This window comes from Dendrobates tinctorius, unplaced genomic scaffold (genome assembly GCF_039654945.1).
Source record: "Dendrobates tinctorius isolate UK_male_01 unplaced genomic scaffold, ASM3965494v1 ptg000208l, whole genome shotgun sequence".
NCBI lineage: Eukaryota > Metazoa > Chordata > Amphibia > Anura > Dendrobatidae > Dendrobates > Dendrobates tinctorius.
Window position 1 is genome coordinate 703,069 of NW_027361875.1, and position 15,394 is coordinate 718,462.

At 42.8% G+C, this 15,394-nt stretch overlaps 1 long non-coding RNA gene across 2 annotated transcripts in view; it reads right to left on the bottom strand.

The window, feature by feature from the left end:
- LOC141058020 (uncharacterized) overlaps window positions 1–15,394 on the bottom strand; it is a 224,808-nt gene that overhangs the window by 15,069 nt on the left and 194,345 nt on the right. For both annotated transcript variants that reach the window (XR_012222077.1, XR_012222076.1), the window contains one exon: window positions 5,510–5,753. This is a non-coding gene — a long non-coding RNA (uncharacterized lncRNA). The remainder of the gene's footprint in view (window positions 1–5,509; window positions 5,754–15,394) is intronic.

Genomic DNA, 15,394 nt, shown 5'->3' on the forward strand with positions numbered 1-15,394 from the left:
GAACTTTCTAAATATAATATGGACTATGTGATTGTTCTTTTGGTTGTTATTGGTTATTTGCGATCAGTCCACTAATTGGTCCATCATTACAGTATCATTATTTTGTTATTTTATCACTTCTTATCAAATATGATACTGCTGCATTTGTTGAGCTGTTTTCTCATTGTTATTACTGTGTTTTGCACGGGTTCGTGTGTTCTCAGCAAAATGAACTACAAAGCCAAAGAAAAGTCTTGGCTGAATCAAATTGAACAGGTGTTTGGTGTGAACACCGCTGACTAACAGCCGTCTATTAGCCCTAATTGGGACAATCAATTTTCTGACCTTAAAAATATGTTGGTGAAACGAACTAAGATTTGGTGAAATCGAGCTTTTTTAGAGAAATATAAATCTCTTAAATACATTCTCAGAGGGCTACGTATTCGTACAGTCCCGGCTTTTCCTGTGGAGGATGAGTAATTTGTCTCGTTGTGGGAGGAGTCGTGCAACAACTGTTCTTTCACGTTTATGCAATTACTGATCGACTTAAATTCAAAGTCGATCTTGTCATTGGATACTTCTATTGATACTGCTTTAGCTAATTTAAAGACACAATGTCCTGTAGAAATTTTTAAAAATTTTGAGACCCAATTGGAAAAAACCTTGGACTCAGTAGTTAAAAACATCAATGACTCTCAAACGTCTAAATTTAATCGTGATACAAGAGATTATCAGACAAATAATATATTTTTCTGGAAAAAAACCTTCTTCTACGTCCACACATGCAAAACGTATACCATCGGTGACGTCAGCATCTTCTTTAAGTGATATGTCGGACGTAGCCTCGACCTCCGTGACCACGAGATCCGGGGTTAATTATAGAAAGACACGTGAGAGGAATTACCATCCATATAGGAGAAATGGTTACAGGTCACCAGAAACTACCAAAAAAGACAATAAGGTAATTAACCTTAGTGATCGAAAATTTTCTGAAGCAGATTTGACCCTTTTAGGTTAAAGGTCTATCTGTTTCACCATCTGCTAAATTTGATACATTCTCAGTTATCAAAGATCTACACATCTTTGCCCGATCTTTGCTATTTAAGAAATATTTTCACGATGGTAATGCGCATGCTTTGTTTCCTACAGAGGAGGAGCAATCAGCCTTGAAAATTTTGGAAGAGCTATCCGTTGAACACCAAACATCAGTTGATGGTAATATACCTTCATCGATTAGACCATGCTCCAAGAAATTCCCCGCCCTATCCACTTCTGCCAATGCTGAGCTATTTGTTCAAATCGTTACCAATGATCTTATGAAAATACCTAAAATTATGCAACGTGACAATTTGACAAGTGGTGAACGTGAGCGATTGAAAGTCCTACAGGAACTTCCCGATGTTGTCCTGAAGCCGGCCGACAAAGGAGGCAATATTGTAATCTGGTCTAAAACGTGTATGAAAAGGAAGCTTTTCGTCAACTAAATGATAGAACTTGTTACAAAAAGCTGTCCTTTAATCCCTTGTCGGCCTTCACATCACAACTCAACTCTATTATTGATAGGGCCTGTGTTGAGGGTGTGATTAAAAAAGAACTGGCATCAGCACTCATCGTTACGGAACCTACAATTTCTACACTATATTTACTGCCCAAAATACACAAAAATAGTGAATGTCCACAAGGTAGACCTCTAATTTCTGGTGCGGGGAATTTCTTGGAGCATGTCAATCGATGGATTGATTCGATTCTACAACCGTTTGTTGAAAACCTTCCTTCGTTTTTGAAGGATACAGGGACATTTCTTAGACTTGTTGATGAATTGCATATTGATCCAAAAGCCATGATGGTGGTGGCCGATATAGAGTCCCTATATACCAGCATTAGGCACGCTGACGGCCTGAAAGCTATTCAATATTATCTCAACATGTCGAATCTCCCCTGTACCTTTCAAAATTTTGTATTGGAAATGTTAGAGTTTACTCTGACTCATAATTTTTTCATCTTTACGGGGTCCTTCTACCTACAGCTCCAGGGCACGGCTATGGGAGCGTCTTTTGCACCAGCCTATGCCAATCTGTTCCTGGGGCTGTGGGAGAGGGACCTCTCCCTGTCAGATCAGGTTTCATCGATGGATCGCGTCCTCCTTTGGACACGTTACATCGACGATATTTTCCTGATCTGGCAGGGACCTGCTCCTCTTCTTCAGGAGTTCATGCAACATCTAAATGATAATGAACAGAACATACGCATTACCTATCAATATGATGAGAACAGTATCGAATTTTTAGATGTTTAGCTTAAACGTGATGATAGAGATGTCATACAAACAGACATCTTTAGAAAGTCGACATCCACCAATACGTTGTTGCACGCCTCCTCCGCACACCATAGGCATTTGATCCAATCTGTACCCATACGACAATTCCTCCATCTTCGGAGACTATGTTCTACCGATGGTGATTTTGAGATCCAAGCAGAGGAGCTCAAGCAGCAGTTTTACCAACGCGGTTATAGCCGCCGAATGGTGAAACGCGCTTACAATCACGAGAAACACTCTCCAAGACAGATTTATTGTATAAACCTGAAACTAGACAGATGGAGGATAAAGTGAGATTTGTCACCGACTACCATGCTCAATCCGCCCGTGTAAGAGAGGTTCTTACTAAATCATGGCCAATCCTCAGGGTGGATCCCGTTCTCTCTAAATATATTTCTGAGAGACCAGCGATTTCTACTAGGAGAGCAAAGAATGCGTGACCTCCTAGTAAGAAGTCACTATACGGGTAATCCCAGATCCACATTTCTAAACACTTCTACGCCTAGGGGTGGGTGCACTACTTGTGGTCATTGCGTCGCCTGCCCTAATATTGAAAGATGTAATACTTTCCATAACGCCGATAATTCGAAGACTTATGACATCAGGAAAAGCATTACATGTAATACTCGTAATGCTAAATATTTTGCTACATGTCCCTGTGGACTAACTTATATTGGCCTTACTACACGTCATTTCAAAATACGTGTCAGGGAACATGTCTTGGGGATCATGGCGGCAATTGACCACAAGGATGCATCCACCCTTAAAACTATTCCACAACACTTTTGGCTGTGCCACGCCTGTGATGCCTCTTTGCTTCGGGTGAGGGGCATTGATTCCATCGATGCCACCATTCGGGGAGGGAGGACATCGCAGAGGTTGGCCCAGCTTGAGTCTCGTTGGATCTGGACTCTGGATACTATGTATCCTGAAGGATTAAATGAGCCGATCAGTTTTGTCCCATTTTTGTAACTCTTCACGGCTGTTTGAGTCCTTTTCCATCTGTGGTGTATCAGCTTTTGTTTTTATTAATTTTACCCTTTTCACTTTAGGAGTGCTAGATCCTTTGACTTCTATCCAGATATTATTCCTTTTGGTGTGCTCCATGAAGATCGATCTTTACTGCAGCATTCTTATAGAGTCTATTATTAGAGATGCATGTACCTATATATGTTTATTATGCATTATTGCATTATATATTATATTTATTACTGCTAATGCTATTATATGCTCTGTATATGATTGAATCTTTATCCTTTCGCTATATTTATTTGTACTTGGAGCTCCCTCTTTCCCTCCCTATCCCCTTCTATTTCCCTCTTTTCACATTATCCTTGTCATGATCCATGCTGGATCAGGACTGATAAAAAGCACAGGTAACCTTTTTTTTTTCTTAAGCTGTGCTTAAGTTTGGTTTTTGCCCCCCGGTGGCCATTAGGATTATTGCACTGTGGTGTTTGTTCTAAGTTTGCCCCCAGTGGTGGTGAGCATCATTGCACTCTGGTTTCTTTAGTTAAGTGCACAGATTATAATGCAGGTGTGATTGCTCTGACCCTGCTATAAAAGAGTCACAGGTGTTGCAATCAGTGTTGGTGATAGTGTTCATTCCAACCATCCTTGGTGGAGGAAGGAGCTGGAGAACGTTCCTTGCAGCACTGTCAGCCTGGTGTGGAAGGAGTCATAGGGGATTTCCTTGTAGCTCTGACAGAGCTTGGTGGCAGCGATTCAGGAGGAGAGCTGCATTCTGGTGGTGGACTCTGTTCCCAGGAGCAAGTGCAACAGACTAAAGCTAAGTGGTGTTTCCCTGTTTGTGTTTTTCCTTAGTGTGTATTAGTTCAGTGGTGGGGCCAGTGTCTGTGCCACCCAGCTCCCTAGCAAGGGATAGGTGTAGGGTGTGCTAGGGCGACAGGTTCCTGATCGGCGCCTGGTGCGGAACCGGCATAGGGAACGTTAGGAGCGTTAGGGACACTGACTCAGGGGAGTGCAGGAGGTCTCCATGTCCCCTTTCCCTATCACAGGGCCCACCGTTGTAACTGTTTCCCCTTTCCCCGTGTCTTGTTGTTTTAGTTACCGGCCTGCGGGTCGCGTCACAAGGACGGGTCATCGTGACAATCCTATTGCCCGGATTTAAGGCCCTGTTATGGCTTATATATTTGCTTAGATTTTATAATGCCTTCTTTTTATTATGGCGCTTTCGTCTGTATCTATTAATACTTTTGCCATCTTATATGCCTGTGTGTGTAACCTGCGGCTCATATTTATATTAATATCTGCCGCAAGATTTCTGTCTTGATCACGGCAGCCGGGCACGCATGTGCGTCTTGCCCCTTATGCCCGTTGGTTCTCAGCATCTCCTCAGTTGTGAGGACGCTAGGTCACATGACCGTGACCTCGCTCCTCCCTCCTGTGACATCGATGTCGCCTGTCATGAGGGATGTCTCGACTGCGCATGCGTCATGGACGGCCAGCCGAGCGGCAGAACAAAATTATACAATAGGGCTGCACATGGGTATGACGTCCTCCTGTGTTCCCGACGAGATGTTGCTGTACGGATTCTCCCGGCACATCCCGGGTTCACGCAGCTAGAGCGTCTATTATGGATGTTACCCTGGCAATATGTTAATGTACTCAGACACTTCCGGTTGGAGTTAATTGGTCCCAGCCCCTTTTTAAACCCACTACTTCTGTACACATCACGCTCCCTGACGAAGGCTGTGCCGAAATGCGCGTCGGGGTGACGCTCGTGTGCTGACAGCCCCCAATTTGCTCTCCCTGGGCCTCCCTGAAGTTTGGTAGCAATTTATTCGGTATGTATATTAACAATACTGCGTCCATGTACACATACTGTGTTTATGACGACGCATGTGCTTGATTTCATTAAGCCATGCTGTGGTATTTTGGGATTGGCTGCATGGGGGGTATCTATTTGTAATTTGGACATTCCATTAGGAATTATATTATAATTATGTGAGGATATCATGTCATTACATCAGCGCCCTGTTTTTTAAGCTGGATTCACTTTGTGGTGTTTTTGCCTCTTTAACCTGTATATTTATTCAATAAAGTATTTTTCTATGAACTTTCTAAATATAATATGGACTATGTGATCGTTCTTTTGGTCTTTTGGTTGTTATTGGTTATTTGCGATCAGTCCACTAATTGGTCCATCATTACAGGATCACTATTTTGTTATTTTATCAGTTGTTTTCTCACCTTTGAACTGGTAGATCCAGATGCAGATGACAAAATCCGCCCTCAGGTATCCGCTTTAAGTACGGTGACTTCAGACAATCACCTCAAGTCCCACCATTTCAGCAGGTTTTCAACCTGGAACTCACTTGTTCGTGCCATTGCTTGTTTAATTCATTTGGCTCAGTCTTACAAGTCAACATCACCCACCAGTCAGAAGTCTTGTAAAGGTTGGCACCACTGCAAGCACGCCTTTACTGCTCCAAACCTGGAAAATGCCAAGAACACGATAATTCGTACCATACAACCAGGGCCAGTGTTTCGATCAGGCAGATGCCTGGGGCCCCCACCTACAAAGGGGGCCCTCTGCATCTGCAGTCCATTTATGAAGTGCCCATAGGGTGTACAGCAGTGAATAATGCTGTGCATTGCTCTGAAGTCTTGGAGTGTCTCTCGCAAAGCCCCTTGAGCCCGTCTCTTTCTCCCTGCAGTCAGGTTAAAAGTTGAGAGTGAGGGGCCGATTACAGCACAGTGACAGGAAGATGCCTGAAGCTCTGTATGTCTCATCCTGAGTCCTGATCATGGCTGCTCCTAGCACTGTCTTGAGAATGGATATGCCTAAGTGAAGCCACAGAACCTGGTAAGAGCAGCAATAACAGGTCAGAGTGCAGTGATTTACTCACTGTGGTCTGGAGCTCTGTGCTGATCGCTGCAGGATCAGGATTCACAGCCACATACAGCAGCAATCAGCATCAGCTCTGACCACAGTCACTAATCCCTGGTTGTAAAGTGACAGTGTGACCTCCTGTCACTACTGTCTGGATGACACAAGACAGGGATACTGTCTGCTGATTCAGGGGATTTATGATATAGAAATAAATGAATTCCCATGTGAAATAATAAGGGTAAACCATACATATATATAGTACAGATGTGCATAGGAATCAGCGTTTTTGGTGCATTTTTTTTGCAGCCAAAGCCTCTCTCTTGGCAGTAAAGACACTGCTTTTAAAACGCCCATTTTTTAGGGTATGTGCAGACAATCCAGAAATGGCAGCACTTTGGACGCAGCGGACATGTGCTCCGTCCAAAGTGCTGCCATCTGTTGAACGCAGGTGATTCCGCGTGTGGTCACTGAACCGTGCGGAATCACCGCACCCAATACATTGTACGGGTGAGATTTCTCTTGCGGAGACTCGCATCTATGCAAGATAAATTGACATGCTGCGGTCTGGAGAGTCGTGCTGCATATCCGTCTCTGCAGGTGAAGTGCGGGCGTATGTGCACGCATAGTGGACATGGAATTTATAGAAATCCCCTCCACTATGCTGTAACATCTGGCCGCTGCAGGTTGGATGCTGCAGATGTACGCAGCATCCAGAGTTTACTGATTGTGGACACAGACCCTTAGAGCTTTTGCTGTTTGTTTTTTTTTTACAATATGCATTTTGTCTACAGTACATGCTTAATAAAGTTTGTTTTATTCACCAAAAACACAGCGAAAAACAGCGTTGTGACATTTGCAGCTTTTCTAAAACTTTTTCATTGCTTTCTACGGGTGAAAAAAATTGCTGAAAGAAGTGACACGATGCAGATTTAAAAAATGCTGCAGTTGAGAAATTTAGTCAGGAGAAAATAAAAGGGTGTGCGGGAAATTTCTGAAAATCTCAGTTTTTGCTTGTGCTGTAAAATGCTGTAAACTTCTTATTTGCAGAAGAAAAAGCTGCAGAAATTCTGCCTATGAACACGGCCAAGAGCGGCTTTTTAAAGTGCCAGCAAAACATATGAGATTTCTGAAATCTCCTGCATGCGCTTGTTTTTTTTTCTGACTGAATTTCAGAACTGTAGCGCTTTTTAAATCTGCAGCGTGTCACTTCTTTCAGTGTGTTTTCAGCTGTAGAAAGCAATGAAAGAATATAAAAAAGAAAGCTGCAGATATTGCAACGGCATTTTTCGCTGCAATTTTTTATGTGGTTTTGGTGAATTAAACTATTAAGTCTCGTTCACACGTTCAGTATTTGGTGAGTATTTCACATCAGTATTTGTAATGCAGAAACAGCAGTGGAACAATCAGAGGAAAAGTATAGTAGAAACACGTCACCACTTCTGGATTTCTCACCCTCCTGGTTTTGACTTGCACATACTTGTCATGTGGACCCGTCCTGTGTGACGCGACCCGCAGGCCGGTAACTGTAAACAACAAGACGCGGCACGTGATACAGTCCTGTGTGACATGGCCCGCAGGCCTGTAACTAAAACAAGACAAGGGGAAGGGAAAACAGTTACAACGGTGGGCCCTGCGATAGGGAAAGGGGACGTGGAGACCTCCTGCACTCCCCTGAGTCAGTGTCCCTAACGCTCCTAACGTTCCCTATGCCGGTTCCGCACCCGGCGCCGCTCAGGATACCAGCTGCCCTAGCACACCCTACACCTATCCCTTGTAAGGGAGCTGGGAGGCGCAGGCACTGGCCCCACCGCTGTACTAATACACACGAAGGAAAAACATAAACAGGAAAACACCACTTAGCTTTACTCTGTTGCACTTGCTCCTGGCAACAGAGTCCACCACCAGAATGCAGCTCTCCTCCTGAAATGCTGCCACCAAGCTCTGTCAGAGCTACAAGGAAATCCCCTATGACTCCTTCCACACCAGGGCTAAGACAGTGCTGCAAGGAATGTTCTCCAGCTCCTTCCTCCACCAAGGATGGTTGAAATGAATACTATAACCAACACTGATTGCAACACCTGTGACTCTTTTATAGCAGAGCCAGCAATCACACCTGCATTATAAACATGTGCACTTAACTAAAGAAACAGAGTGCAATGACGCTCACCACCACCGGGGGCAAACTTAGAACAAACGACACCACAGTGCAATAATCCTAATGGCCACCAGGGGCAAAAACCACACTTAAGCACAGCTTAAGGAAAAAAAAGGTTAACTGTGCTTTTATCTGTCCTGATCCAGCATGGATCATGACAATACTGATGTGAAATACTGACCGAATACTCAACGCGTGAATGTGGCCTTAAACATACTGTAGACAAAGGAAACATCCTCACTTTAAAAAAAAAGCTGAAAAAAGTGTAAAGAACACCAGAAACAAGCTGAAAAACAGGTGTTTTGAACGCAACATTTTTACTGGCAATAGAACAGGTTTTGGCTACTGACAAAAATGCATGTGAACATAGTCTTACTCTGAAACGCTATGGCTATCTGTGGTGTTACATACTGTAGGACTGCAGGTGACATCTACTATATTATCTGTTCTCAAAGATCACTGCTCTCTCTGGTGTTACATAGGATGAGGTCACAGGGGGAGGGCTTCTGTTCTGCAGTGTGCTGTGCATAGAGGGAATTGTATGGAGATCGGTACACAGGCCCTTCCGAAATGACAGGTGGGCGTGGTGGCTGATTCACAGTGTGGGAAAACTACAATCCCAGCCGGGATAGCGGGTGGGAGTGTCAAAATCAATACTATCCCGCTGGATCCAGGACAGTTGGGAGCCCTGCTGTGTTATCTGCAGTGTTAAAAAAAATTAAGAGGGGGTTGGGGGACAAATCTTTGTCTTGGGCCCCCCAATCTTTTTTGACCCTAGCAACGCCCTTGTGTAATGCTAATAGTGGCAGACCCGTTGGCTGATATAGGGCCCCTGAATATGGGGGCCACAGTGCCAGCACAGGCCCCTCTGCCACCTGTATCCACATCCTGCTCATGTAATGTAACCTAAATGTGTGATTTTACAATTTTAGCATTTGGGGCCCCACTTTGTCTAAAACCGGCCCTGCATACAATGTGAGTGTTACGCCAAAGAAATAGACAACTTCAACAAAGGTCAACCCATTTCTAGAGACAGTGTCTTGAAGAAGCTTGATCCAATCATTGACCAAAATGAGCTGTTAAGAATTGGAGGTTGTTTTCAAGAAGCCAAGGTGGAATTCGTGGAAAAACACTCTGCAATAATTCTTGGTCATCATCAAGTGACTACTCTGCTCGTACAGCACCATCATGTTTTGGTGAAACATCAGGGCCGATTGTTTACTGAAGGGAATCTACGAACTGCTGGACTATGGATAGTCAGAGCAAAGAGATGTGTGAGTAAACTCATCTTCAACTGTGTGACTTGTCACAAACTCCGCGGCGCGACTCAAAGCCCAAAGGTATCCAATCTCCCATCAGACAGACTTAGTATGGAGTCTCCCTTTACCAACGTTGGACTGGATGTATTCGGGCCGTGGTCTGTGGTTGCACGGCACACTAGAATAGCCCAAGCCAATGCAAAACGCTGGGCAGTTATGTTTACCTGCATGTCCATCAGAGCGGTCCACATCGAAGTGATTGAATCCATGGACACCTCAAGTTTCATAAATGCACTCTGACGTTTCATTGCCATCAGAGGCACTGTAAAACACATTCGCTCTGATAGAGGCACAAATTTCGTAGGAGCAGTGAAAGAACTTCAAATTCTTTCCAACCTAGAAATTACCAGTGTGGAAAGGTACTTGAGTGAGCAGGGATGTACCTGGACCTTCATTTTACCACACTCTTCTCACATGGGATGTGCTTGGGAGAGGATGATAGGAATAGCAGGTTGAATCTTAGACTCTATCTCCTTGCAAGAAGGTAGCACAAGACTCACACACGAAGGTTTGACTACATTCTTGGCAGAAGTTTTGGCCATCATAAATGCCAGACCATTGACTGCACTCTCCAGTGACGCTGAAGATCCAACCATTCTCACTCCTGCCATATTACTCACTCAGAAAACTGACACTCCTAGCGCTCCACTGGGAGAATTGAGCAACAAGGACCTCTACAGACGTCAATGGAGACAAGTCCAAAGTCTCTCCAATACTTTCTGGGACAGATGGAGAAAGCAATATCTCTCCACCTTACAGCCTAGGAAGAAGTGGCAGCTCGACAGGCCGAACATCAAAACCGGTGATATTGTGCTCATGAAAGACAGCCAGTCACACCGTAATGAGCGGCCACTAGGCCTCATCACCAAAGTATTCCCAAGCAAGGATTAGACGGTGTGCAAGGTCGAGGTCAAAGTATGGAAAGCTGAGGAGAGTAAACTATTCCTTAGACCAGACACCAAATAACGGAGGTGTGAAACAAAATATGTAATTAAAAGTGACAATTTATTGAATATACAGAAAGGTAAAATCACATAAATATGAAGGGACTGAAACTGAACAAAATGAACTCCAAGGGGTCCATGAAAAATGCCAAAAAAAGAATAAATACCAGGTGGAACCTATTGAATTATGTGAGCTGTTTGCATAAAGTAATACCAAAAAGGCTGCAAAGAACTAGCAATGTGACAACACATTTATATAGTAATAGGCAAAGATCATTTACATATAAAGTGCAATAGTGCAAAAATAAGTATACAGTGACAGTCAGCAAAGCATAACAAAAGTGCAATAGTGCAGCAATAGATTGGGGTAGTAAATCAAAGATGCATATGACAGTGCAAGTGCACAGAGATTGCTGTCCACTGGTTATGTGACCATGAACGCAGGCATCTAATGGAGCTGACTGTCACTAGGAGGCATAATTACCATGTGGACCGGACAAGGAGAAAGCCCCGACGCGCGTTTCGCAAGTCGCTTCTTCCAGGGGGACGAGTATGTGACAGGAGTGAGTGTGCCGGTTTTTGTATATGCGCGGTAATGCGGCGCTTAGATCAGCTGAGCAGAGACACAGGGAACGGCGGGTCCGGCGTCCCATGTCATCAGTCACTGCCCACCTCAAACGCGTCAAGAGGAGGGAGGGGAGGATGACCCGAAGGGACGCGTTGCCACGGCAACCCGGTCACGTCAGCCAAACCAAGCGCTCACCGCTGCAGAGGGGAGGAATGTGCTGACAAAGAGAGGAAGAGGAAATCCACGGAACAAAAGAACGTGAAAGGGTGAATTAAATGTTATATGGGTGTAAAAAAATGAAAAATATGAAGATAAATGGACATAAATATTAATAAGTGTAACATGTGAGAATAGTACATACACCATGGGGACTAAACAAATAATAATATGCACACAAGGACATAATTATTAATAAAATGAACACAGTTATTAATAAGTGTAACACGTGAAGATAGTGCATACCCCATAAAAACTAAGCAAATAATAATATGCATACATATAAAAAATAAAATCAAAATATATGAAAAAAATATATAAACATGAGAGAAGATTTTTGCTGCATTTACAGACCAAAAATATTTCAAAACATTTTTTTGTGTACATGATAACACATCAGATAATGAGAAAAATAAATATAATAAATAAAAATAAAAAAAATAGAAAATAAATAAAATAGAAAAATTATTTAATAATGAATATTAGATATATAAATATCCACTGGGTAAATTCCTCTTCAAGGTCAGGGGATAAATGGCAGAAGACATCAGGTAGGTAGATTCGAATCCACTTGGGCTTCAGAGAAGGCGAAAGAACAATCACAAGATAAACGTATAATAAATTCTATAAACACACAAAAAAACATAATGTAGTAAGCACAGACAACCATAAAATTTTCCACATAAAATACAGGATCAAGCACTATCAGATCCAATATAAATTATAAAAAGGGAGCAAAGCTCATAACCTCATTCAAACCATGAGGTTGAAGTGAGCCAATCATAGAAATCCACCTTGTTTCCTTTTGAGCTAATTTGGTTTTTAAATCTCCACCTCTAGAGTCCTTACTGATGCGGTCAATGCCAATCACTCTCAAAAGTTTTGCGTTGCATCCATGAACACTCTTGAAGTGGTGAGGTATGGGTTTCAGTGTAGTGACATCAGTGACATCACACGCATTAGAGATGTCGCAGACATGTTCCCTAGTGCGCTTTTTTTAGCTGTCTGGTGGTCATACCCACATAAATACGAGGGCAGGGACAAGTAGCATAGTAAATAACGTGATCACTACCACAGGTGATATGCTGCGTAATGTGGTAAGTCTTGTCACCATGGGCGGTCTTAAATTCAACAGCCCTGTCCATGTTGGAACATGCCAGGCATTGCTTGCAGAGAAAAAATCCCCATCTCGGTCCCTTGGTACCAAAGCTATTGTCCACAGGCTGTCCTTTATAATTACTTTGCACCAGCAAATCCTTCAGATTCTGGCTTCTTCTAATTATAGGTTTGAAGAAATTTTCTTGGCCAGTACTGTATCACTCATGAGAATAGGCCAGAATTTCTGAAGAGCAGACCTCATAGGCTTCCATTTCTCATTAAATGTAGAGATGAACCCCTCTGGGGTTGAAGGTAGCATTCTTTTCAGTTGAAGTAAGTTTATTCGTTGTTGATTCCGTGCCTTATTAAGGCCCTGACGGATAACTCTGTTGGAATACCCTCTGTCGGAAAATCGTTCTGCAAGTTCAAGAGATTGTCTGGAAAAAGAGGAATCACTAGAACAAATCCTTCTAGTTCTTAAAAATTGACCATACAGAATGCTTCTTTTAAGAGGTCTCGGGTGTGAGGAAGTTGCATGCAATACTGCGTTTACTGCCGTTTGTTTTCTAAAAACTTCCGTGTGCAAGAAGCCATCATCACCTTTATAGATTTTGGTGTCAAGGAAATCAATACTGGTCTGGCTATATTTACTTGTTAATGTAATATTTAAATTATTTTTGTTGAGATGTTGAGAGAAAGATATCAGTGGAGCGGTGTTAGACAGAAAAAGGGTATGCTCCCAGGACCCCAAAAATAGATATGCATATGAGGGTGCAAAGGCAGCCCCCATAGCGGTCCCTCGAAGTTGGAGGTACAAGACTTCCTTAAAAATGAAGAAGTTGTGTGTCAATGCGTATTCGAGCAACACCAGAAGAAATTCAACAAGGTCATTATCAATATCGGACATATGGAGAAAAGTTCTAGTGGCTTCAATACCGTCAGAATGTCGAATAGACGTGTATAAAGATTCAACGTCAAAAGACACTAGCCACATGTCAGCTTCAAGTGGTATACCTTCCAACTTTCTTAGAACATCCCCAGTATCTTTGAGGTAAGATGAAAGTGCTTCAACCATAGGCTTAGGATGGAAGTCAAGATATTTACTAATTTGTTCACATAGGCTGCCTCCCCCAGAAACGATGGGACGACCGGGTGGATTGGTGACAGATTTATGCACCTTAGGTAGTAAATACAAACAGGCTGTGTGAGGGTTCTCAATGATCAATCCAGTCATGAGTTCCTTAGAGATAGTACCATTTAAGCAGGCCTGTTCAGTGAGATCTCTCAATTCATTTCTGTATATTCAATAAATTTTCACTTTTAATTACATATTTGGTTTAACACCTCCGCTTTTTGGTGTCTACTTTGGTTTGAGATGTGTCCTTTGGTCTTGTTTAGGATTTGATTTTATTCCTCAGACCAGTTGTGGAACTAATTCTATTGCTTTGCCAAAGGAACTTGGAAGTGGCATTAGTTGATGCCAAGCGGGGAGTGTTCTGCTCTCTGAATAGGGCAAATGTGTTTGTATTATGTGTTGGTTTAGTTATAGCACCATCTAGTGGTGGCTGAATTTATAGCTGTGTCTTGATAGCATTTACAGTCTGTGACTTTAACAGAAGCAATGCATTGTGGGAATGAAGCAGTATATTCTGGGATAAAGAAGATGCCATTTTATTCTGTGTATTTCATAAGGACACACGTGTTTATCTGTCCTCCTGTTAACTTCCCTACTTGAGTTCGTTATCCGGGTAAAGCATATCTGGTAAGATTAATACATTTTCTTGCAATAAAGTTTTTTTACAGAGATGTTATTAACTGTAAAGCAGCCAGGGCTCAGTAGATGTAATTAAACACCTGTGTGTTTCTATGTGAAGTCTGCATCACACTGAATACTTCCTGTAATTGTGTTTAGCTGTGTGATCATCTGCCCAATACTTAACCATATTGTTTGTATTCTTTATAGTTTTACCGCATGTTCTATACTCTTCACCATTAAACAAGTTAGACTACAGAAAACAGTCTGCTTATTTTTGAAGATAGATGGTGGTTTATGCTGTATGCTGAATTGCACACCATGTCAGCGTGTATGAAGGCAGAACACACGAGATCAGCTACTCGAACTCTCTGCTCAGCAACGACGTGTTTTAACTATTTGGGTGGCAGCTACCCACAAGTGTATTCTGCATTTGTAGGCACAGGACGCAACCCCTTCACTGAATCTAATTTCAAGGGTAACATATTTGTTTAAAATGGATTGGATTGAGTCCATACTTCATAAAGAAAGTCATACAGGATGTTTTTTCCTCACATGGTCCTCCTTTATTGATCTGCAGTCACTATCGTTGCGTCAAGCATTACACGGTTGCTTTCAATTCACCGATTGGTATATGAGAGAGCTTATATCTGGTAACACACCTATTAGGCTTACCTGATTAAACCTGCAGGGTGTTAGACGTGCATGGGGAGGTAGGCGGGGAGTTGGGGTCGGGACTGACTTTTATACTGAATAACCGCGTCTTCTTTTGAATCTTTCAAGCTACACTTTCTGGATATTGTTATGTCCTTCTTTGTCTTTATATGACTGATTCTTATCTTGTTTGCAGACGGTTATAAATAAAAATAAAATAAAAAAATTGTGTAAAAGCCATACCATCGCGACAAGGTGTATGCCAATCAAGATGGTCCTTAACTCTAGTATATCACCTTGCTATTCAGGGACGGCATCACCACCCGGTACACCCATGAAACTGCTGGGGCTCTAAGCAAATGGGGGGGGCTACTCGCCGTTGGGGACACTGGCGTGCTATGGGGCCCATGAGTCAGAGGGCCTGATGCCAGCTCCCACTCTGGAACTGGACTCCCCCTGTGCTTTAAACTGTTTGAAATACTCACCTCTCCTCGCTCCCCGCTGGCTGCAGGTCCGGTGTTTTCTGCATCTTCTG